Source organism: Pseudophryne corroboree, chromosome 3 (assembly GCF_028390025.1).
Source record: "Pseudophryne corroboree isolate aPseCor3 chromosome 3, aPseCor3.hap2, whole genome shotgun sequence".
In the NCBI taxonomy this organism is placed as follows: Eukaryota; Metazoa; Chordata; class Amphibia; order Anura; family Myobatrachidae; genus Pseudophryne; species Pseudophryne corroboree.
The window spans coordinates 579,175,586-579,198,177 of NC_086446.1; the positions used below are offsets into that span (position 1 = coordinate 579,175,586).

The 22,592-nt window shown below is 45.5% G+C and overlaps 1 long non-coding RNA gene across 1 annotated transcript in view; it reads right to left on the reverse strand.

Annotated features, from left to right (window-relative positions):
* Positions 1 to 643: 643 nt before the first annotated feature.
* LOC135056349 (uncharacterized) overlaps positions 644 to 22,592 on the reverse strand; it is a 65,714-nt gene continuing 43,765 nt past the window's right edge. Inside the window, exons 2-6 of the long non-coding RNA XR_010243958.1 lie at positions 20,714 to 20,803; positions 13,003 to 13,118; positions 9,601 to 9,681; positions 8,834 to 8,905; positions 644 to 905 (exon numbers count right to left, since the gene is read on the reverse strand). This is a non-coding gene — a long non-coding RNA (uncharacterized LOC135056349). The remainder of the gene's footprint in view (positions 906 to 8,833; positions 8,906 to 9,600; positions 9,682 to 13,002; positions 13,119 to 20,713; positions 20,804 to 22,592) is intronic.

The window sequence follows — 22,592 nt, forward strand, 5'->3', positions numbered from 1 at the left end:
CATCTAGTATTGCAGTGAATATATGAATCGTAGACTATAAGAACACATGACAAAGGAATAACTGTGTGTATCCCTCTCATACTTCATGCTGCTTCAGTTCATAGAGCATGGATACATGAATACTACTATGATACATTGAAGATAGTTGAAACATGTATCTCTGGCTTGTAGAAAATAAATAAAAATGGTGTTTTGGAGTTACAAATGTGCGCTGTTAAAAACAGAATTTTGCAGCAGAAAACACGCAAAAGAGAGTGTTCATCCAACACTCAAAATAAACTGACCAATTTTAAGTAAAATTTGCGTGTTTAATTCTGCGCTATACTGCTTAAACATGTAATAAAGTGCATATACAGTGGCAAACAATCATGCATAAGGACATATACACAAAAAACCACATATAAAACACCATAAATAAAAAAGTACTGAACTTTCAAAAAAATGTATTGACCACACTCTTCCCTGGATATCTCCTTAATGCATATGGAGGTTTAGAAGCATCCTTTGTGATAGGTGGTCTGAAACAAAAACAATAGTGCTTCCCTCACAGGGATATTACACATAATAGGAGGAACCAGCACACAAAAAATGAATGATAGTGCAGTATTTTGTATAAATGAAAGGTATTTAATACAAGTAGCACTTACAACAACAAGAAGTATAAAATCACATTTACGAAATCCTTTAGGCACAGGAACATTGCATACATGTCACGGAGTCCCACTGATGGAATAGGGCAGGATTGGCAGCCACAGTCTCCGGAATCTGTAGATGCTTTCTCCAAAGTGACAGTGCAGGGTAAACGAGTGTCCAGCCAGTAGAAGTAACAGGGACCACACTTTATTACATGTTTAAGCAGTAGAGCGCAGAATTAAACACGCACATTTTACTTCGCATTGTAGAAACTAAAAACAAACAAAGGAGATACCCTGTTACAAAAGGCCAGGATATTTACATTACACATGTGCTGTGAGGAGGCGAAAATAATAATATACTAAAAATATGTATAATTAACCCAAGAGGACAAATGTGCAGGACAACTTAGAAATAAATACAAATTCACACAGAGTCCATAAGTAGAATAGCTTTATTATAAATAATAAGATTCACACGGAGAAACATAGACTGGATATTTGTAGTTTTAATATCACACTTTACTTTCAGAGCACACTATGTTTTAATATTTCCCCAGTCCTTGAGAATATTTTAATGTATATCTAATAAAGAGTAATTTTAACCAATTATTGTGGTTCCAGTGCATCCAGAAAAGATGCTTCTTTGTCTTTTTCAAGTTACCCTATAAAGCTCCATTGTACTGTACTGAGTAATAGTGCTGGTTTACATTTAACACTGCCTCCAAAACATATTCATCTGTGTATGGGATGTAGTTGGGATCCCGGCAGTCAGAATGCCGACGTAAGTGTCCCAGGGAAGTTAGGGTCAGGCTGTGGGGAGGGAGGGTTAGGGTTAGCTGCCTACTGTACCACTGTCGGGATTTCAAACAGTCGAGATGCCGGTGTCCCATACTGAACCCTAGTGTATATGTAGTGGTCTGATCCCTTACATTAATATTAGAGCCCCATTGACAGATCATTTACTAGGAAGAGTTGACCTGCGTTGTGCATCTCTGCATGAGTTCTACCTAAAGAGGCTATTACAAAATCCTGTGAGATTCTTCACCTTTGTCCTCCAATCTAGTGGGTTTACCAAGTAACCACAGAAAATATAGGAAATACCTAACTTTACAGCGGTTAAAGTGTGATAGAAATAATATGTCCCTCTGACATGGAGGTCAAGCTGCCCTGATGACGTTTTATTTTTCTATGCCTGCCTGTACACACATTACCTTTGCTCTACCTGGTTGATGTTGGTTTTAAACCAGTGATGCTGTGTTTCACATCTCTCTATTGGTATTTTTCCTTCACTCTTCAAACATGCAGTGATTACTCCCATTTTAAAAAAAAACTAAATTCTGACCCTAATGCTCTCTCAAACTACCGTCCCATCTCTCAGCTCCCTTGTCTCTCTAAGCTACTTGAGAGACTTGCCTACACTTGACACACACTTTCTTAACTCATACACTTTATTGGACCCACTTCAGTCAGGCTTCCGTTCCCAACACTCCACAGAGACAGCACTGACTAAAGTGGTTAATGATTTGGTCACTACGAAGTCTAAAGGCCACTACTCACTACTTATTCTTCTAGATCTATCTGATGCATTTGATACTAGACCACTCTCTTCTCATAGAGACACTACAATCCCTAGGTCTTAAAGACACAGCCCTTTCTTGGTTCCTATCCTACCTATCTAATCGCTCCTTCAGTGTTCGCTTCTCTGAATCTACCTCCTCTTCACTACCTCTTTCAGTTGGAGTACCGCAAGGCTCAGTCTTGGGTCATCTGCTTTTCTCTATCTATACCTCATCTCTTGGTAAACTAATCGGCTCTTTTGGATTTCAGTATCATCTGTACGCAGATGATACTCAAATCTACCTATCCTCCCCTGACTTGTCCCTATCTGTACTGGACCGTGTCACTGGATGCCTTTCTGCCATTTCATCCTGGATGACATCTCGCCACCTCAAACTTAATATTTCAAAGACATAGTTAATTATATTTCCACCGGTCAATAGTAGGTACCAACCTGATATCTCTATCACTGTTGAAAACTCTACAATCTACCCTACCCCTTGGCCTTGTGTGTGAGTAAAAGTATTTTATATTGAATGCGGTAGAATACAGGTAACCAATGGAGGGACTGACAGAGTGGATCTGCAGACGATGAATGTCTAGCGAGGAAACTTAGCCTCGCCGCTGCATTCAGAATGGATTGTAGAGGTGAGAGTCTCGTTTTGGGAAGACCAGTTAGGAGACTATTGCAATAATCAATGCGGGAGATAATGAGAGCATGGATTAAAGTTTTAGCAGTGTCTTGTGTAAGGTATGGTTGTATTTTGGATATGTTTTTTTTTTTAGATGCATGTAACATGATCTTGAGACAGATTGAATGTGGGGAACAAAGGACAGATCAGAGTCAAGGATGACACCTAGGCAGCGAGCTTAACATAGAAGCATAGAATTTGACTGCAGATAAGAACCATTTGGCCCATCTAGTCTGCCCATTTTTGTTATCCTTTAGGTACTCGCAACCCTTTTTGTACAAAGAATTATGGTTCAAAAAGGGTTGCGGTTACCTAAAGGATAAAAAAATGGGCAGACTAGATGGGCCAAGTGGTTCTTATCTGCCATCAAATTCTGTGTTTCTATGTTAAGCTCGCTGCCTAGGTGTCATCCTTGACTCTGATCTGTCCTTTGTTCCCCACATTCAATCTGTCTCAAGATCATGTTGCATGCATCTAAAAAAACATATCCAAAATACAACCATACCTTACACAAGACACTGTTAAAACTCTAATCCACGCTCTCATTATCTCCCGCATTGATTATTGCAGTAGTCTCCTAACTGGTCTTCCCAAAACGAGACTCTCACCACTACAATCCATTCTGAAAGCAGCGGCGAGGCTAATTTTCCTCGCTAGACGTTCATCGTCTGCAGATCCACTCTGTCAGTCCCTCCATTGGTTATCTGTATTCTACCGCATTCAATATAAAATACTTTTACTCCCAAACAAGGCCATTAACCAAACTACACCAATGTACATCACTTCGCTTATCTCAAAATATCTCCCAACCCGACCTCTTCGCTCTTCATAAGACCTGTGTCTCTCATTCACACTCATTACTTGCTCCCACTCACGATTGCAGGACTTTCATCGGGCTGCACCCACTCTGTGGAATGCCCTACCACGCACAATAAGACTCTCCTCTAGTCTCCAAACCTTCAAGCGTTCCCTGAAAACTCACCTCTTCAGACAAGCGTATCAAATTACAGAACCGCCCACATAACTTTCATAAACCTTCCTATCAAATTGCATCCACTCTGTACAGTCCACACATATCCTCACATATCTTCTCATTCTTCACTTTCCCTTCCTCTCGAACCCGGTTCATCATTGCTGTATGACCATATCATACAACCCAAGAACCTTTGCAATCTGGTAGACAACTATTCAATAGATAGCACCTTTCCTTGTGTATCCATGCCTATTTCCCTATAGATTGTGAGCTTGCGAGCAGGGCCTTCCTACCTCTATGACTGTTTGTTATCACCCAGTTTGTTATAATAACATTGTTATTTCCAATTGTAAAGCACAACGGAATTTGCTGCGCTATATAAGAAACTGTTAATACATAAATAAATAGTCATCAGAAACCCCTAACAGTGCATGTTTTTGAGACATCAGAATCATCCGTGAAAAATTATTAGCTCCACCTGTGGATCCAGTTGGTGGAACTTACGAGTGGTGGGCCAATGTGCAAAAATATTCTATGGGTCCCCTCCATTCGAGACTACAAAGGAGTGCGACATGTGACAGCCAGACAATAGTCAGCATCCCAGTGCATGATAATCTGTGCCCCATTTAATAATCATCTGTGCCCTCTTTACCCTTACAATGCCTGATGTCAGCAATGCTGCTTGGAGACTCCACAGATGGGACAGCTGGAAGAGAATGATGATGAGGAGGGTTAGAGGGTGACAGGGCGAGGCAGAGGCACTCGTGCAGCAATCCAGTCCCTCTGGGATTGCCGACAGTCTGGACTCTCCAAAATAATCCCAGAAGAGCAGGGTTTACAGTGGTTCTAGAGAGGTGGTAGAATTTAGGTGCAAGCAGAAATCGACTGGTTGCAAGTTTAGACAGTGCCCTGATCTCAAGATCATCGAGTTTGTCTGGGATTACATGAAGAAACTGAAGGATTTGAGCAAGCCTACATTCACACAAGATCTGTGGTTAGTTCTCCAAGATGTTTGGAACAACCTACCTGCCGAGTTCCTTTAAAAATATGTGAGCAATTATATCTAGAAGAATTGATGCTGTTTTAAAGCAAAGGGTGGTCACCTCAAATTATTGATTTGATTTAGATTTCTCTTCTGTTCATTCACTTTGAATTTTGTTAATTAATACAAGGAGAGTTATGGTAGACTTACCATTGTTAACTCTCTTTCTGCGAGGTACATTGGGTTCCACAGGGAAACATTGGGGTGTAGGGTGGATCTTGATCCAGAGGCACCAACAGGCTAAATCTTTAGGCTGTCCCAGGATGCATTGGGGCCTCCTCTATAACCCCGCCTCCAGAGGTTCAAATGGAGACTCTTGCAGGGCATTCAGGAAAACAGACAGATCCCATGTAGCCACATAGGGAGGCTGAATCCATAAGACACCCTGGGTGAATGTATGAAGGTCAGGTATAGACACAATTTTTCTCTGAACCCATACCGACAAGGCAGATATGTGAACCTTGAGGGAGTCCAGACAAAGGCTTAAGTCCAGGCCTCTTTGCAGAAAAGCCAGAATTCCGGACGTTCTGAATCTGTATGCATCATAATTCTTACCAGCACAGCAGCTGAAGTAAGAATTCCAGACCCTGTAATAAATCCGAGCAGATGCCGGTGTGCGGGCTTTTAACATAATATGGATGACCGCCTCAGAGAATCCTTTGTCTCTCAGGAGTGATGCTTCAAGAGCCACGCCATCAAAGCCAGCCGGCCTGGTACGGATAAAGGCAAGAGCCCTGTACGAGGAGGTCTGAGTGGTGAGGAAGTAGAAGAGGACGCTCTGTCGATAGACCCTGCTAGTCTGAGAACCAATGCTGTCTGGGCCACGCTGGAGCGACTAGAAGTAGAAATCCTCCTTGTTTGAGCTTCAGCAGGACCCTGGGCAGGAGTGACACTGGAGGGAACACAGAGGGCAGCCAAAAGTTCCATGGAATTGCCAGTGCCTTCATGAACGCTACTTGAGAATTCCCGGTCCTTGATCCGAAGACCGGAACCTTGTGATTGTGTCAAGACGCCATCAGGTCTACGTCTGGTAGGCCCCACTTGTCCACTAGGAGTTGAAAGACTCCTGGATGAAGACGCCACTCTCCGGCGTGTACGTCCTGGCGACTGAGGGCGTCTGCTTCCAAGTTTAAGATGCCCAGAATGAACACTGCCGATATGGCTGGCAGATGGCATTCCACCCAACAAAGGATTTTTAACACTTCCATCATAGCCATGTGGCTTCAAGTGCCGCCTTGATGGTTGATGCATGCTACCGTAGTGGCATTGTCTGACCTTACTTGAACCTTCCTGTTGTGTACCAGAGGCAGGGCGAGAGTCAATGCATTGAACACTGCCCACAACTCCAGAATGTTTATTGGGAAGAGTGACTTCTCCTTGGTCCAGTACCCTGAAAAGACTGTAGCTCCAAACCGCACCCCATCCCCTCAGACTGGCGTCCGTTGTCAGCAGGACCCAGTCAGGGATCCAGAAGGGATGGCCCGGCTCAATTGCTGGTCCTGTAGCCAGCCACCAGGTCAGTGACAGACGAACCTCCGGAGTCAAAGTGATCATGTGAGATCTGATCCGATGAGGTAGGCCATCCCTCTTGGAAAGGATTAACCTCTGCAGAGGGTGAGAATGAAATTGAGCGTACTCTACCAAGTCGAATGCCGACACCATCAGGCCAAGTACTTGCATCGCCATGTGTATCGACACTCTGGGGTGACAAAGGAAGCATCTTATCCTGTCTTGAAGTCTCAGGACTTTTTTTCTGGAGACAGAAACAGTCGTTGACTGTGTGTGTCCAGGAGTGGCCCTAGGTGCACCATGCTCTGAGCTGGGACCAGCGAGGATTTCTTCCAATTGATGAGCCACACATGGGCTTGTAGGAAGCTTACCGTCAGTTTTAGATGACTGTGAAGAACATCGTGGGAGTTTGTCACAATCAGCAAGTCATCCAGATATAGCAGGATCCTGACTCCGTGGCGATGGAGATGGGCCGTCATTACGGCCATGACCTTGGTGAAGGTCCGAGGAGCCGTAGCCAGTCCAAATGGCAGAGCCTGGAACTGATAGTGGAGGTTGCCAATAGCAAACTGCAGAGAATGCTGATGCGACATGGCAATGGGTATATGCAGGTACGCATCCTGTATATCCAGGGATACCATATAGTCTCTGGGTTCCATAGCCAGTATAATTGAGCGCAGTGTTTACATACGGAACTTGGACACTCTCACAAACTTGTTCAGTGATTTGAGGTTAAGTATAGGCCAGAAAGACACATTGGGTTACGGAACTAGAAACAGGGTCGAGTAGTAACCTCTGCCTCTCTGGGCCAGAGGAACCGGCACTACCATTCCTGTATTCTGGAGAGAACTCGCAACCTTTTGAAAAGCTTGCACTTTTAATGGATCCGAAGGGATAATCGTGGTGCAAAACTGGCGAGGGGTACATCTCTTGAAGGAAACTGCGTACCCGTGAGAGACAACTTTTCACACCCATGCATCTTATGTGGTCATTAACCAGACCTGGGTGAACTGCAGAAGTTGGCCTCCCACCCTGGGTTCCCCCAGGGGTATGCCCGCCCCATCATGTGGCAGGCTTGTCATGTTTAGAAGCAGGCTGACGGGCCGCCCATGACGGCTTTGCCTTGGGCTTAGTAGTTTTGGGATCACGAGATTGTCTCGAGTATGCCTGACCTTTTGCTTTCCCTTGAGGCCGAAAGGAACTAAAAGTGGTACCTTTAGCGTTCTGTGCAGAAAGATTAGTATTTGGGAGAAAGGCAGTTTTAGCAGCCACCAATTCAGACACAAGTTTATTTAGGTCTTCTCCAAACAAAATGCCCCCCCTTAAAGGGGAGTACTTCCAAGGTTTTTTGGAGTCTAGGTCCACCTTCCATGACCTCAGCTACCGAATACGGCAAGCCAGGACCAACATAGTCGACGCCTTGGCTGCCAACACACCCGACTCAGAGGATGCTTCCTGAATGTAATAGGCAGCGTTGGCAATGTGAGACAGGTATTGTCTGGCATTGTCAGATATATCCTCGGGCAGCTCCTTATCTAATGCCTGAACCCATGCTTCAATTCCTTTTGCAGCCCAAGAGGCCGCAATAGTGGGTCTATGTACAGCACCTGTAAGGGAGTAAATAGATTTCAGGCATCCCTCCACATGCTTATCTGTCTGTTCCTTCAGTGAAGTGACAGTGGTGACAGGCAGAGTGGATGACACCACTAGGCAGGTGACATGAGAATCCACCGACAGTGAATTTTTCCACTTGTTACATAACTCTGCAGGGAGAGAATAGCGAGCCAAGGCCCGTTTAGACATAGGGAATTTAGGGCAAGCACCCTGGAACAGACCATGGGAGTATGCGATGCCACTTGGGAGGTGATGGAGCTGCAGCGCTGAAGTGTCACCATGATGTACAGCGCTGACAGCCCAGTTTTGAAGAACTTTTCTGTCAGAAAAATCTTTTTCAGGGCTGCCCAGTGCAGCCCACCTGTTAAGTGACCTGCTGCTGCAGACACCAACTGAAACTGAGCTCTCAGTACCTGGAGGTGGGTTGATAGAGGAGGCCCCAATGCATCCTGGGACAGCCTAAAGTGTTGGTGCCTCGATCAAGATCCACTCTACACCCCAATGTTTCCTTGTGGAAACCAATGTAACCTGCTGCAGAAAAATAAACTAACACTATTTTTGAAAGCATTCTTACTTTACAGCATTTTTTCCACACCTGCCTAAAGCTTTGCACAGTACTGTATATTTTGTATGTGCCAACCGGCTCCCCCATGCAATGTGTGGTCGGAGCTGCAGCACACACACATATAGAGAAAGAGAGAGAGAGAGAGAGAGATACACAGTATATACGCCAGGTACACATTTGATGATATATCAAACTATCTGTAGTTCTGACGCGGATCGGAACACTATATTATCCATATCATCTTACCGTATGTGTAGAGCTAATTGTGCACTCCTGCAGGTTGTTCAGTTGGAGGTCCCATCAGATTTGCTGCGTGCCCTATGGGATGACACAGGGAACGATGGCATACATTTTGAATGCGGTGGGCAACAATACATTGTGGCGGCATCCACCGCATTGTGCAGTAGGTATGGGTGGTGCAATGTATCGTCCCTTAGACGAACTGTTGGATGGGGTAAACATTGTTTAGATGTGTACCACGCCATAATCTGCTCCAGCATCTCTCTGACTTTCGGCTGCCCCTCTTTGCGCATGTCATAGGACTAGGAGGCAGGCTGGCCAACTGACTTTAGTGCTGGAGCCATCCGCAACTTCTATTGGGTGAGCACTCTTTGACTCCTATCAGGGAAGGAGTCCCTTGATTGGCCGATACTAATCAGCAAGAACTGTGTGCTTGGCTGAGATTAAGCTTGAACTAGTACACCATCCAAATACAACTAGGGGAATGCAGCTCCGATCAATTTTAACTGTGGATGGGTAGCAGTTGCTGACAGCACTGTGTTATGATCCGGAGTAGATACCTGGACTGAGTGACGCAGAAGTCTGGGTATGAGATGAGTATAGTGGATTGGCTTGATACGTGAAACAACTGTAATGATTGAGGGTGGGTGTAGTGGTTTGACACCTAGTACAAGGATTACACTGTTACAAGGGCTACCTGCTTGTACTAGGTGGAGCTCACATGGTTACACTTGCCCTGCAGTCTTTTATCCTCCTGCTATGCTAAGCTTCACCTTTTAGCAGCTGCCTTTCCAGGGTGAATTAGGTCCACTCCGTATTCATATGCCCCCAGGTCTTATGGAAGGACAAGGCGACTATTGGAGAGAGAGCAGGAGTAAAATACAGGTGCAGAGAGATGCTCACTGGGTACAACCTTGATTAAGCTGCCCAATTCACAAGCTGAGAACTGTAACAGAAAGTATGTGGGTGCAACAATGCACAGGGTGGTATGGCAATAAAACACAGACTGTATGTGAACGCAACAATGCACAGGGTGATATAAGCGTCAAACTATATAAATGCGACAATGCACAAGATGGTAACAATAGAATTAAATAAGAGCAAAAAGACCAGAATCCGTGTGGAAGAGCCACACAAAACCTGAATTCTAGGTGAACTGGATCCGATCAGGAAAGTGATCAAGACTAGGTAACTGAATTTCAGGAGTACACAGAGCTGACAGGTTCTCACATGTAGCAGGAACTATGGGGGTCATACCGAGTTGATCACTCGCTAGCTAGTTTTAGCAGCCATGCAAACGCTATGCCGCCGGCCACTGGTGAGTGTATTTTAGCTTAGCAGAAGTGCGAATGCATGTGCAGCCAAGTTCTACAAAAACAGTTTGAGCAGTTTCAGAGTAGCTCTGAACCTACTCGGCGCTAGCGATCACTTCAGCCTATTCGTGTCCGGATTTGATGTCAGACACCCGCCCAGCCACGCCTGCGTTTTTTGCAAACACTCCCTGAAAACGGTCAGTTGGCACCCCCTTCCTGTCCATCTTCTTGCGGCCGCAAGTGCAATGGAAAACTTCGCTAGAACCTGAGCACAACCACTAAGAGCTTTGTACCCATACGTAGATTGCGGGGCATCTGCATGCGCAGAAATGCAATTTTTTCACCTGATCGCTGCACTACAAAAATCATCAGCGAGCGATCAACTTGGAATGACCCCTATAACCAGCAGCTTGGGAGTGACCAGGAAGGGAACTTATATGTGGCTGCTCCAATCAGCCCCAGGAATCCAGAGAGGGGATGATTAAAGGAAAGGACGTGCAGCTGCACTGCTGCGCATCCACAGAATGGCAGAACAGACTAGATGCCTAGCAACTGGGAATGCTGCATGTGTCTAGCGTCCTGGTTGCTAGGTGCTCGGTGGCTCCCTGTCCCCCCTGCGGTAGCATTGCTAGGCGCAGGGCGGGACCCAGAAGCATCGGCTGACAGAGGAGGTGCAGCGTCTCGGTTGCCTGGCAATGGCCGGGACCTGCATCCTCCATGAGCTGCGCCGCACAGCTGTGGTTCATCAATGGTGATAATCCGATCAGCGGCAGGGGCCCCGATTCAACCGCATCAGATGCTCCGGCTGTAATTCCATTCTTATGTGAATCTTTAAAATGTGTCAGACAGTAATGAATACACCTGTGCATCAACACGGAGATCTGTAAAATGTACACTATTGTGTTAAGGGTCCCTGAGGACTGGCATTGGGAAACATTGCAACAATACCTAACAGGTTTGACAATTCTATCAGTATGCTGGTTAAACTGAAAAAGCTTTTTATTTCTTAATGCAATGAATTGATTTTTTAAAAATATTTTAGTGATCAATAGGATCTTCTTTAGGAGAGTTTTTTTTATTAATGTATTTAGAGAAGAGTATGTTATGTCATCCGCTCCAGGCTCTTGCAGACATATGTTTTCAAAAGGAGTGGGACTGAGAAATAATAAGGACTTAATAATTGAATTTTTACAGCAACCAAAATAAGGGGTGTACTACGGTATACCGGCGCTCTGGATCCCAGCGCCCAGCATACCGGCGTCAGAATGCCGGCAGTGGTGCAAGAGCGAAAGAGTCCCTTGCGGGCTCGCTGCGCTCGCCACTGTATTTATTCTCCCTCCAGGGATGTCGTGGACACCCCAAGAGGGAGAATAGTTGTCAGGACCCCGACAGCCGGGATATCGAGTACCTCCCCAAAATAAAATAGGAAAGGGGATTGTGAACACTGTCTAATAATTTGTCCCAATTTTCAAATCTAACATGTTGAAGTATGTTATTCATAGTGCATCACATGCATTATTGTTTGCACTCATTTGTTTCAGTCAAATACAGTGCACATATTGCATCTGTTGTTATGAAAAGTTGTAGAAATGTTTTTGTGCACAGAGCCTGATCAGAGATGGATGCTAATGCAGCAGGGGATGCCTGATGGAAAAAGACACCTCCTGCCGTCATCGCAGATCCAACTTCTGCGTCAGAGCATCTGCGAGACCACCAACCATCTGAGAATCTCCAAATCAGACCCACAATGCCTAAAAAAGAGGTAACATTGGCGCTTGATTGTAATGTCAGCAGGTATATTCTGGCAATCAGTGATCTCAATGTTTCAGGGGTTCAAGCCTTGATCACTATGTGGTGAATGTAGGGATAAAATGACTCTAATAATTGTAACTCATTTAAGTGCAAACCTTTATCTAGATCAGGCCTGGTCAACCTATGGCTCTCCATCTGCTGTGAAATTACAAGTCCCAACGTGTTTCACCAACTGATCGCTGGGAAAACATGCTGGGACTTGTAGTTTCACAACAGCTAAAGAGCCACAGATTGACCAAGCCTGCTCTAGATCACAGTGTGATACCCACCAAAGGGCAATCAAGAGATCTATATATATATGTATTAAAAAAGGGCATATATTTACTGACCCATGCTCAAATAATAATATGTGATTACACAGGCAGATAATTCCAAGCAGCCTCAGCAACTGCTCAAAAGGTCTACATACATCTAGCCTCCTGGTATGTTAAATAGCCTTTCTAGTAGCGCCATGTGTGGCATTACTTGGTAGTGCTGAGCGTATTTTCATGCAACTTTTTCCATTAACATGCATCTTTTTCGCATTGCTGTGTGAATAGGACGTACAAGCAATTTATGCTGATTAAAATGATATGTGGCATGCCTCTATTCTGTGTGTGACCAAGGCTGTGTGTGCATACGAAATGCTATGCTTCAGAATTTTCCTAGAAAACACTGTAACATACGATTTTGTATGCAGTTACAGCCACAGACGCACAGAGTACAGAGGTATGCTGCATGTCATTTTAATCAGCAGAGTCTACTTCTGCATCGTATTCACACAGTGATGCAAATAATGCACATTTTCTGCATAAAAAGTAGCCCGATGCTAACGGAGTTGCACAGGACCTGTCAGCTCACTCACGCCAGGTAACTCCCCCTGCATGGCATATTGAGAACACATCTGTACATTGTTTCTGCATTTATTCAATTGAGACTCCTTTACTCACCTCTCTGTGAAGAACGAAAGGTGATTGGAGAACTATGAAGAGAAACCAGAGGTAATTCTACAAATACTTACCTGCATATCATACTCACCTGTAGATTTTCCATCTATCTCTATAATTATACCTGAGTGTCACACTTGACTATCCTCAACATTGTCTGCATGGAGGCATAACTCTGGGAGGCAATGGAGTCATCTGCCGCCGGGCTCCTGCTCTGAAGGGGGCACCTCTCCTCCCATTCTGTGAAACCATTCAATTAAGTTAATTGGTAGCCGCAGCTATCTCTTCAGTGTCAACTCCCTCACTGTTCCCTGCACCTTACAAGTCACACCCTTTTTATTATAGATATACATTTTACAAGTGTCATACCCAGGATTAGAACCCACGACCTATTACACTGGAAGCAGACACCTTACTAATGAAGCTGTTTGATCCTGTATAGGAAATATGAGAATTCTAACTATGGGGGTCATTCCGAGTTGTTCGCTCGTTATTTTTTTCTCGCAACGGAGCGATTAGTCGCTAATGCGCATGCGCAATGTCCGCAGTGCGACTGCGCCAAGTAAATTTGCTATGCAGTTAGGTTTTTTACTCACGGCATTACGAGAAATGACAGGAAGTGGGTGTTTCTGGGCGGAAACTGGCCGTTTTATGGGTGTGTGTGAAAAAACGCTGCCGTTTCTGGGAAAAACGCGGGAGTGGCTGGAGAAACGCAGGAGTGTCTGGGCGAACGCTGGGTGTGTTTGTGACGTCAAACCAGGAACGACAAGCACTGAACTGATCGCAGATGCCGAGTAAGTGTGGAGCTACTCAGAAACTGCTAAGAAGTGTCTATTCGCAATTCTGCTAATCTTTCGTTCGCAATTTTGATAAGCTAAGATTCACTCCCAGTAGGCGGCGGCTTAGCGTGTGCAAAGCTGCTAAAAGCAGCTTGCGAGCGAACAACTCGGAATGACCCCCTATATGAAGATACTTCTCTGACAAGTACAAGTAACTTCAGATAGTTTGAATTCTCATCCTTCCTATGCAGGAGCAAATAGATCTATAAGTAAAGTGTTTGCCGTCAGTGTAACAGGTCATGGCTTCTAATCCTGGTTATGACTGTTAAGAAATGTGTGATTTAAAATAAGTCAATTAAATGAATATATGCAGTATATACATTTTCTCTGACGTCCTAGTGGATGCTGGGAACTCCGTAAGGACCATGGGGAATAGCGGCTCCGCAGGAGACTGGGCACAAAAGTAAAAGCTTTATGACTAGCTGGTGTGCACTGGCTCCTCCCCCTATGACCCTCCTCCAAGCCTCAGTTAGATTTTTGTGCCCGGCCGAGAAGGGTGCATGCTAGGTAGCTCTCCTGAGCTGCTTAGAGTAAAAGTTTAAACAGGTTTTTTATTTTCAGTGAGACCTGCTGGCAACAGGCTCACTGCATCGTGGGACTAAGGGGAGAAGAAGCGAACTCACCTGCATGCAGAGTGGATTGGGCTTCTTGGCTACTGGACATTAGCTCCAGAGGGACGATCACAGGCTCAGCTTGGATGGGTCCCGGAGCCGCGCCGCCGGCCCCCTTACAGAGCCAGAAGAGCGAAGAGGTCCGGAAAAATCGGCGGCAGAAGACGTTCCTGTCTTCAATAAGGTAGCGCACAGCACTGCAGCTGTGCGCCATTGCTCTCAGCACACTTCACACTCCGGTCACTGAGGGTGCAGGGCGCTGGGGGGGAGCGCCCTGAGACGCAATAAAACACGTTTTAAACCTTATATGGCTAAAGAAATGCATCACATATAGCTCCTGGGCTATATGGATGCATTTAACCCCTGCCAGTTTTCCTAAAAAAAGCGGGAGAAAAGGCAGCCGAAAAGGGGGCGGAGCCTATCTCCTCAGCACACAAGCGCCATTTTCCCTCACAGCTCCGCTGGAAGGACGGCTCCCTGACTCTCCCCTGCAGTCCTGCTACAGAATCAGGGTAAAACAAGAGAGGGGGGGGCACTAATTGGCAGATAATACAAATACAGCAGCTATAGAAGGGAGAAACACTTATATAAGGTTATCCCTGTATATATATAGCGCTCTGGTGTGTGCTGGCAAACTCTCCCTCTGTCTCCCCAAAGGGCTCGTGGGGTCCTGTCCTCTATCAGAGCATTCCCTGTGTGTGTGCTGTGTGTCGGTACGATTGTGTCGACATGTATGAGGAGGAAAATGATGTGGAGGCGGAGCAATTGCCTGTAATAGTGATGTCACCCCCTAGGGAGTCGACACCTGACTGGATGGTCGTATGGAAGGAATTACGTGACAGTGTCAGCACTTTGCAAAAAACTGTTGACGACATGAGACAGCCGGCAAATCAGTTAGTGCCTGTCCAGGCGTCTCAAACACCGTCAGGGGCTCTAAAGTGCCCGTTACCTCAGATGGTCGACCCAGACACGGATACTGACTCCAGCGTCGACGGTGACGAGACAAACGTAATGTCCAGTAGGGCCACACGTTACATGATCACGGCAATGAAGGAGGCTTTGAACATTTCTGATACTACAAGTACCACAAAAAGGGGTATTATGTGGGGTGTGAAAAAACTACCCATAGTTTTTCCTGAATCAGATGAATTAAATGAGGTGTGTGACAAAGCGTGGGTTTCCCCCGATAAAAAACTGCTGATTTCTAATAAATTATTGCCATTATACCCTTTCCCGCCAGAGGTTAGGGCGCGTTGGGAAACACCCCCTAGGGTAGATAAGGCGCTCACACGCTTATCAAAACAAGTGGCGTTGCCGTCTCCTGATACGGCCGCCCTCAAGGAACCAGCTGATAGAAAGCTGGAAAATATCCTAAAGGGTATATACACACATACTGGTGTTATACTACGACCAGCAATCGCCTCAGCCTGGATGTGCAGCGCTGGAGTGGCTTGGTCGGATTCCCTGACTGAAAATATTGATACCCTGGATAGGGACAGTATATTATTGACTATAGAGCATTTAAAGGATGCATTACTATATATGCGAGATGCACAGAGGGATATTTGCACCCTGGCATCAAGAGTAAGTGCGCTGTCCATTTCTGCCAGAAGAAGTTTATGGACACGACAGTGGTCAGGTGATGCGGATTCCAAACGGCATATGGAAGTTTTGCCGTATAAAGGGGAGGAGTTATTTGGGGTCGGTCTATCGGACCTGGTGGCCACGGCGACGGCTGGGAAATCCACCTTTTTACCCCAGGTCACCTCTCAGCAGAAAAAGACACCGTCTTTTCAAACTCAGTCCTTTCGTCCCCATAAGGGCAAGCGGGCAAAAGGCCACTCATTTCTGCCCCAGGGCAGAGGAAGGGGAAAAAGACTGCAGCAGGCAGCCTCTTCCCAGGATCAGAAGCCCTCCCCCGCTTCTGCCAAGTCTTCAGCATGACGCTGGGGCTTTACAAGCGGACTCAGGCACGGTGGGGGCCCGTCTCAAAAATTTCAACGCGCAGTGGGCTCACTCGCAAGTGGACCCCTGGATCCTGCAGGTAGTATCACAGGGGTACAAATTGGAATTCGAGACGTCTCCCCCTCGCCGGTACCAACGTCTCCCTCCGACAGGGAGGCAGTATTGGAAGCTATTCACAAGCTGTATTCCCAGCAGGTGATAATCAAGGTACCCCTCCTACAACAGGGAAAGGGGTATTACTCCACGCTGTTTGTGGTACCGAAGCCGGACGGCTCGGTGAGACCGATTTTAAATCTGAAATCATTGAACGCTTACATAAAAAGGTTCAAATTCAAGATGGAGTCACTCAGAGCAGTGATAGCGAACCTGGAAGAAGGGGACTATATGGTGTCTCTGGACATCAAAGATGCTTATCTCCATGTCCCAATCTACCCTTCTCACCAAGGGTACCTCAGGTTTGTGGTACAAAACTGTCATTATCAGTTTCAGACGCTGCCGTTTGGATTGTCCACGGCACCACGGGTCTTTACCAAGGTAATGGCCGAAATGATGATTCTTCTTCGAAGAAAAGGCGTCTTAATTATCCCTTACTTGGACGATCTCCTGATAAGGGCAAGGTCCAGGGAACAGTTAGAGGTCGGAGTAGCACTATCTCAGGTAGTGCTACGTCAGCACGGGTGGATTCTAAATATTCCAAAATCGCAGCTGATTCCAACAACACGTCTACTGTTCCTAGGGATGATTCTGGACACAGTCCAGAAAAAGGTGTTTCTCCCGGAGGAGAAGGCCAGGGAGTTATCCGAGCTAGTCAGGAACCTCCTGAAACCAGGACAAGTGTCAGTGCATCAATGCACAAGGGTCCTGGGAAAGATGGTGGCTTCTTACGAAGCGATTCCATTCGGAAGATTCCATGCAAGAACTTTTCAGTGGGATCTGCTGGACAAATGGTCCGGATCGCATCTTCAGATGCATCAGCGGATAACCCTATCTCCAAGGACAAGGGTGTCTCTCCTGTGGTGGTTGCAGAGTGCTCATCTTCTAGAGGGCCGCAGATTCGGCATTCAGGACTGGATTCTGGTGACCACGGATGCCAGCCTGAGAGGCTGGGGAGCAGTCACACAGGGAAGAAATTTCCAGGGCTTATGGTCAAGCATGGAAACGTCTCTTCACATAAATATCCTGGAACTAAGGGCAATTTACAATGCCCTAAGTCAAGCAAGGCCTCTGCTTCAGGGTCAGTCGGTATTGATCCAATCGGACAACATCACGGCAGTCGCCCACGTAAACAGACAGGGCGGCACAAGAAGCAGGAGGGCAATGGCAGAAGCTGCAAGAATTCTTCGCTGGGCGGAAAATTATGTGACAGCACTGTCAGCGGTGTTCATTCCGGGAGTGGACAACTGGGAAGCAGACTTCCTCAGCAGACACGACCTCCACCCGGGGGAGTGAGGACTTCACCCAGAAGTCTTCCACGTGATTGTAAACCGTTGGGAAAAACCAAAGGTGGACATGATGGCGTCTCGTCTCAACAAGAAACTAGACAGATATTGCGCCAGGTCAAGGGACCCTCAGGCGATAGCGGTGGACGCTCTGGTAACACCGTGGGTGTACCAGTCAGTGTATGTGTTCCCTCCTCTGCCTCTCATACCCAAAGTATTGAGAATCATAAGAAGGAGAGGAGTAAGAACTATACTCGTGGCTCCGGATTGGCAAAGGAGGACTTGGTACCCGGAACTTCAAGAGATGCTCACGGAGGACCCGTGGCCTCTACCTCTAAGAAAGGACCTGCTCCAGCAGGGACCTTGTCTGTTCCAAGACTTACCGCGGCTGCGTTTGACGGCATGGAGGTTGAACGCCGGATCCTGAAGGAAAAAGGCATTCCAGATGAAGTCATCCCTACCCTGATCAAGGCCAGGAAGGATGTAACCGCGAAACATTATCACCGCATTTGGCGAAAATATGTTGCGTGGTGTGAGGCCAAGAAGGCCCCTACAGAGGAATTTCAACTGGGTCGTTTCCTGCATTTCCTGCAAACAGGACTATCTATGGGCCTAAAATTAGGGTCCATTAAGGTTCAAATTTCGGCCCTGTCAATATTCTTCCAAAAAGAACTGGCTTCACTGCATATACAGCCTCCTTTTGTGCCTCCAGTGGCACCTTGGGATCTCAATGTAGTGTTGAGTCTCCTAAAGTCACATTGGTTTGAACCACTCACCACTGTGGAATTAAAATATCTCACATGGAAAGTGGTCATGCTGTTAGCCCTGGCTTCAGCCAGGCGTGTCTCAGAATTGGCGGCTTTATCATATAAAAGTCCTTACCTAATTTTTCATTCAGACAGGGCAGAACTGAGGACTCGCCCTCAATTTCTCCCTAAGGTGGTTTCAGCGTTTCACATGAACCAGCCTATTGTGGTGCCTGCGGCTACTAGGGACTTGGAGGACTCCAAGTTGCTGGACGTAGTCAGGGCCCTGAAAATATATGTTTCCAGGACGGCTGGAGTCAGAAAATCTGACTCGCTGTTTATCCTGTATGCACCCAACAAGCTGGGTGCTCCTGCTTCTAAGCAGACGATTGCTCGTTGGATTTGTAGTACGATTCAGCTTGCACATTCTGTGGCAGGCCTGCCACAGCCAAAATCTGTAAAAGCCCATTCCACAAGGAAGGTAGGCTCATCTTGGGCGGCTGCCCGAGGGGTCTCGGCTTTACAACTTTGCCGAGCAGCTACTTGGTCAGGGGCAAACACGTTTGCTAAATTTTACAAATTCGATACCCTGGCTGAGGAGGACCTGGAGTTCTCTCATTCGGTGCTGCAGAGTCATCCGCACTCTCCCGCCCGTTTGGGAGCTTTGGTATAATCCCCATGGTCCTTACGGAGTTCCCAGCATCCACTAGGACGTCAGAGAAAATAAGAATTTACTTACCGATAATTCTATTTCTCATAGTCCGTAGTGGATGCTGGGCGCCCATCCCAAGTGCGGATTGTCTGCAATACTTGTATATAGTTATTGTTACAAAAATCGGGTTGTTTATTGTTGTGAGCCATCTTTTCAGAGGCTCCTACGTTTATCATACTGTTAACTGGGTTCAGATCACAAGTTGTACGGTGTGATTGGTGTGGCTGGTATGAGTCTTACCCGGGATTCAAGATCCTTCCTTATTATGTACGCTCGTCCGGGCACAGTATCCTAACTGAGGCTTGGAGGAGGGTCATAGTGGGAGGAGCCAGTGCACACCAGCTAGTCATAAAGCTTTTACTTTTGTGCCCAGTCTCCTGCGGAGCCGCTATTCCCCATGGTCCTTACGGAGTTCCCAGCATCCACTACGGACTATGAGAAATAGAATTATCGGTAAGTAAATTCTTATTTTTATTTCAGAGCTCTCGCTCTCTGTGTGTGTGTGTGTGTGTGTGTGTATGTATATATATATATATATATATATATATATTTATTTATTTAGGGGGGGCACCAATATTTATCTTATCTCCGGGCAACTGAGACAAACTTACACCACTGTGTCTGCAGTCAAGTCTATAAATAGCTTTTTTTAAACCACATAGTGAATGTAGTGTGAGCACCTATACAAATTATAAAGTTATATCCCATGCTCTAAAATTCATTTCCACGGGCCTAGACCAATCTGTATTCACTTTGGCGTGTTTCACAATTGCAGGTGTTGGGAAGTGTGCAGAAGCCATAGGTGAATTACATTTTTGTGCAGTTGTCAGTATTGGAAATAATTGCAATGTGAGGTAACAGTGGATGTTGGCGCTATGAGAATGAATTAGCATCCTACAGATAGCTGCTAGCAAGCATGGCTGTTATTCATCTCTAGCATTTGCCTGCGGCTTTGCTCGCGTGGTTGTCTGTTATTGCACAATGGAACTAATTTTACAAAGACTGTAGTGCCATCTAAAATTGTGATGTATATTTTATATTGTACACATTAATGACACAATTTCTCTGTAAGCAATATTTGCAGTTTTTCCTAAAGGGATTCACACAAAAAGATGCTTGGGGCTACTAACTTGTGAACAAGCTACATAAAGCTGCCCATGGGAGAAGCAGCTGGTCCTGAGAGCTACATCTGCAGCCCTGAGCAGTTTTCAGGGTGTGCAATATATTTATTTATATACAGTCAGTTTGGACTTGAGGTGCCTGCACACGGCACACGCAGAGTGTCAAGCGTCTGGTTCTTCCTTTATTGCTGCTCTCCCTCACATCGAGATCATACATACCGCAGTTTCTTTCAAGATTACTTTGCTATACAATAGTAAAACCACAACCCAAATTCATCCAGAAGTTTTTCAGAAACAATCCCTAGAAGTATATTTCTCACAGAAAATTGCTATGTACAGACACAACCGTTATAGTTTTATCTTCACCATCCCGCCAGGATGGCACCATGGTGGGTTACTTACCATATCTAATCTAGCTCCCTTGCCTTGCGGTTATCAGCTTGCTTAGAGTAGCTGTGTGGCCAGTGTTTTTCTGCTGCTTTGGTCTACCTGCTGTCAAGTATATATCAGTGTTAGAACCAGATTTACTCAAGTTAACATTATTTAGTCTTCTAGTTTCATTTTAAATGATTGTTCTTTCTTCAGTTTGAATATTAAACCCAGAGAAAGAGCTATAACTGTAATCTAAAAGGCACACATCACAACTGTGTGATATTGATGACTGCTGACGTTAGTAAATATAGTGTTTCAAGTTGTTGTAAAACTCATAGGGAAACTGGATAGAAAGAAAAAAAAAAAACAATAAACCAAACTGACAAACTATACATATTTTATATGCCCAGATTAAACAAGCAAGTATTTACAAATATACTTACAGGTAGCAGACTGCAAAAAACATTCGAGGGTGAGTGAGTTGCGAACGGATTTGCAGCTGACCGGCGTTCACAGAGATTTTCGCAAGGCGTACACAGACTTGCACTGGGCGGGTTTTCACTCTGTCTGGGCGGCGACTATGTGATCGCAAACCTCTGCAAATTCGCAGAGGAGCGATCAGGTCTGAATTACCCCCTTGATCACTAGTGTTTCCTGCATAAAAGTGATTATCAGCAGTGAAATCCAATTCATTTGGCACTGTGACTTGTGACTATGACATCAGTCTGATATTACGTGCTGAATATGTTAAATCTTAAATTGTAATCTGTGAGAAATACCTGAGTGCAAGTCCATTTTCTTTTTGTTATTGTTTTTAGCACGCTTTGCTCCCTTGCCTTTGGATAAGAGTGGCTTGGATTCTACAACATATACTATAAAAGTAGGATGCAGAGACAGAACTGGGGTGAAGAAAATAGTGTCTTTTATACGTTTCATAGAGTGTACCTCCTTCCCTGTGCCGAGAGGAAGGAGCTCTGAAACGTTGGAATAAAAGACATTATTTTCACCCAAGTTCTGTCTCTGAGTGCCGCCTTTATGGTCTGTCCATCTATCGCGCCGCCTAAACATTTTTGCCAGGATGTATCTATAGCAAAATCTATTGTCCGAGGTTTAACTGCATTCCACATACGCACCCAGCTCCAGAAAGCAAATCTTTACAGAGTTTGGAGCCGATAGACGCCATCTATAAATGGCATTGCCCAGTGCTGTTGTTCTAGAGCTGTGTATAATGTGGATGGAGTTACAACAGGAGTGGGGCACCAATTGGTACGTAAACAAATAGAGCAATTACCAGAAATAAGTTATATTGATACAATTATCAATAGATTCCAATTTCCTACCATCTACTTTATGATTTACCCACAGGTGTAGGTGTAAAGCTGAGTACACAGACATTTTTAGTAAACGATGTGGCAGATTCCAACGGATCGGAATGACACTTCGTTAAAATCGTCCAGTGTGTACGCACTAGGACGCTTACTATACTCGCTCCTGCGCATCGTCAGTGACACTGGGGGTAATTCAGACCTGGAAAAGCTCGCAAAGTTCTCTGAATCATAGCTAACTACAAACATACTACCTCCATATTACATGACTTTTCACATTATGAGAAGAGGCTAGAGGAAGAGGACAGTGTCAAGGTGATTAAAAATTAGAGAGGTACATGCAATCAGGAACAACACACAGGCTTTCACCTCCACTCCTATATTGGTGTGGAACAGAAAGGACTTCAACCAGGCAAATATATAATTATTAACTACCACATTACAGGACAAACTGAAAAACTAGGGGCCAAAGCCTCCAAATTTGTTCACCCTTCTCCATTTTCAGGGATTAAGATAATCTCAGATTTAATGCTGGGATGTAAATAAACTGGTGTATACCACAGGATCAAGATTGGATATTTCCC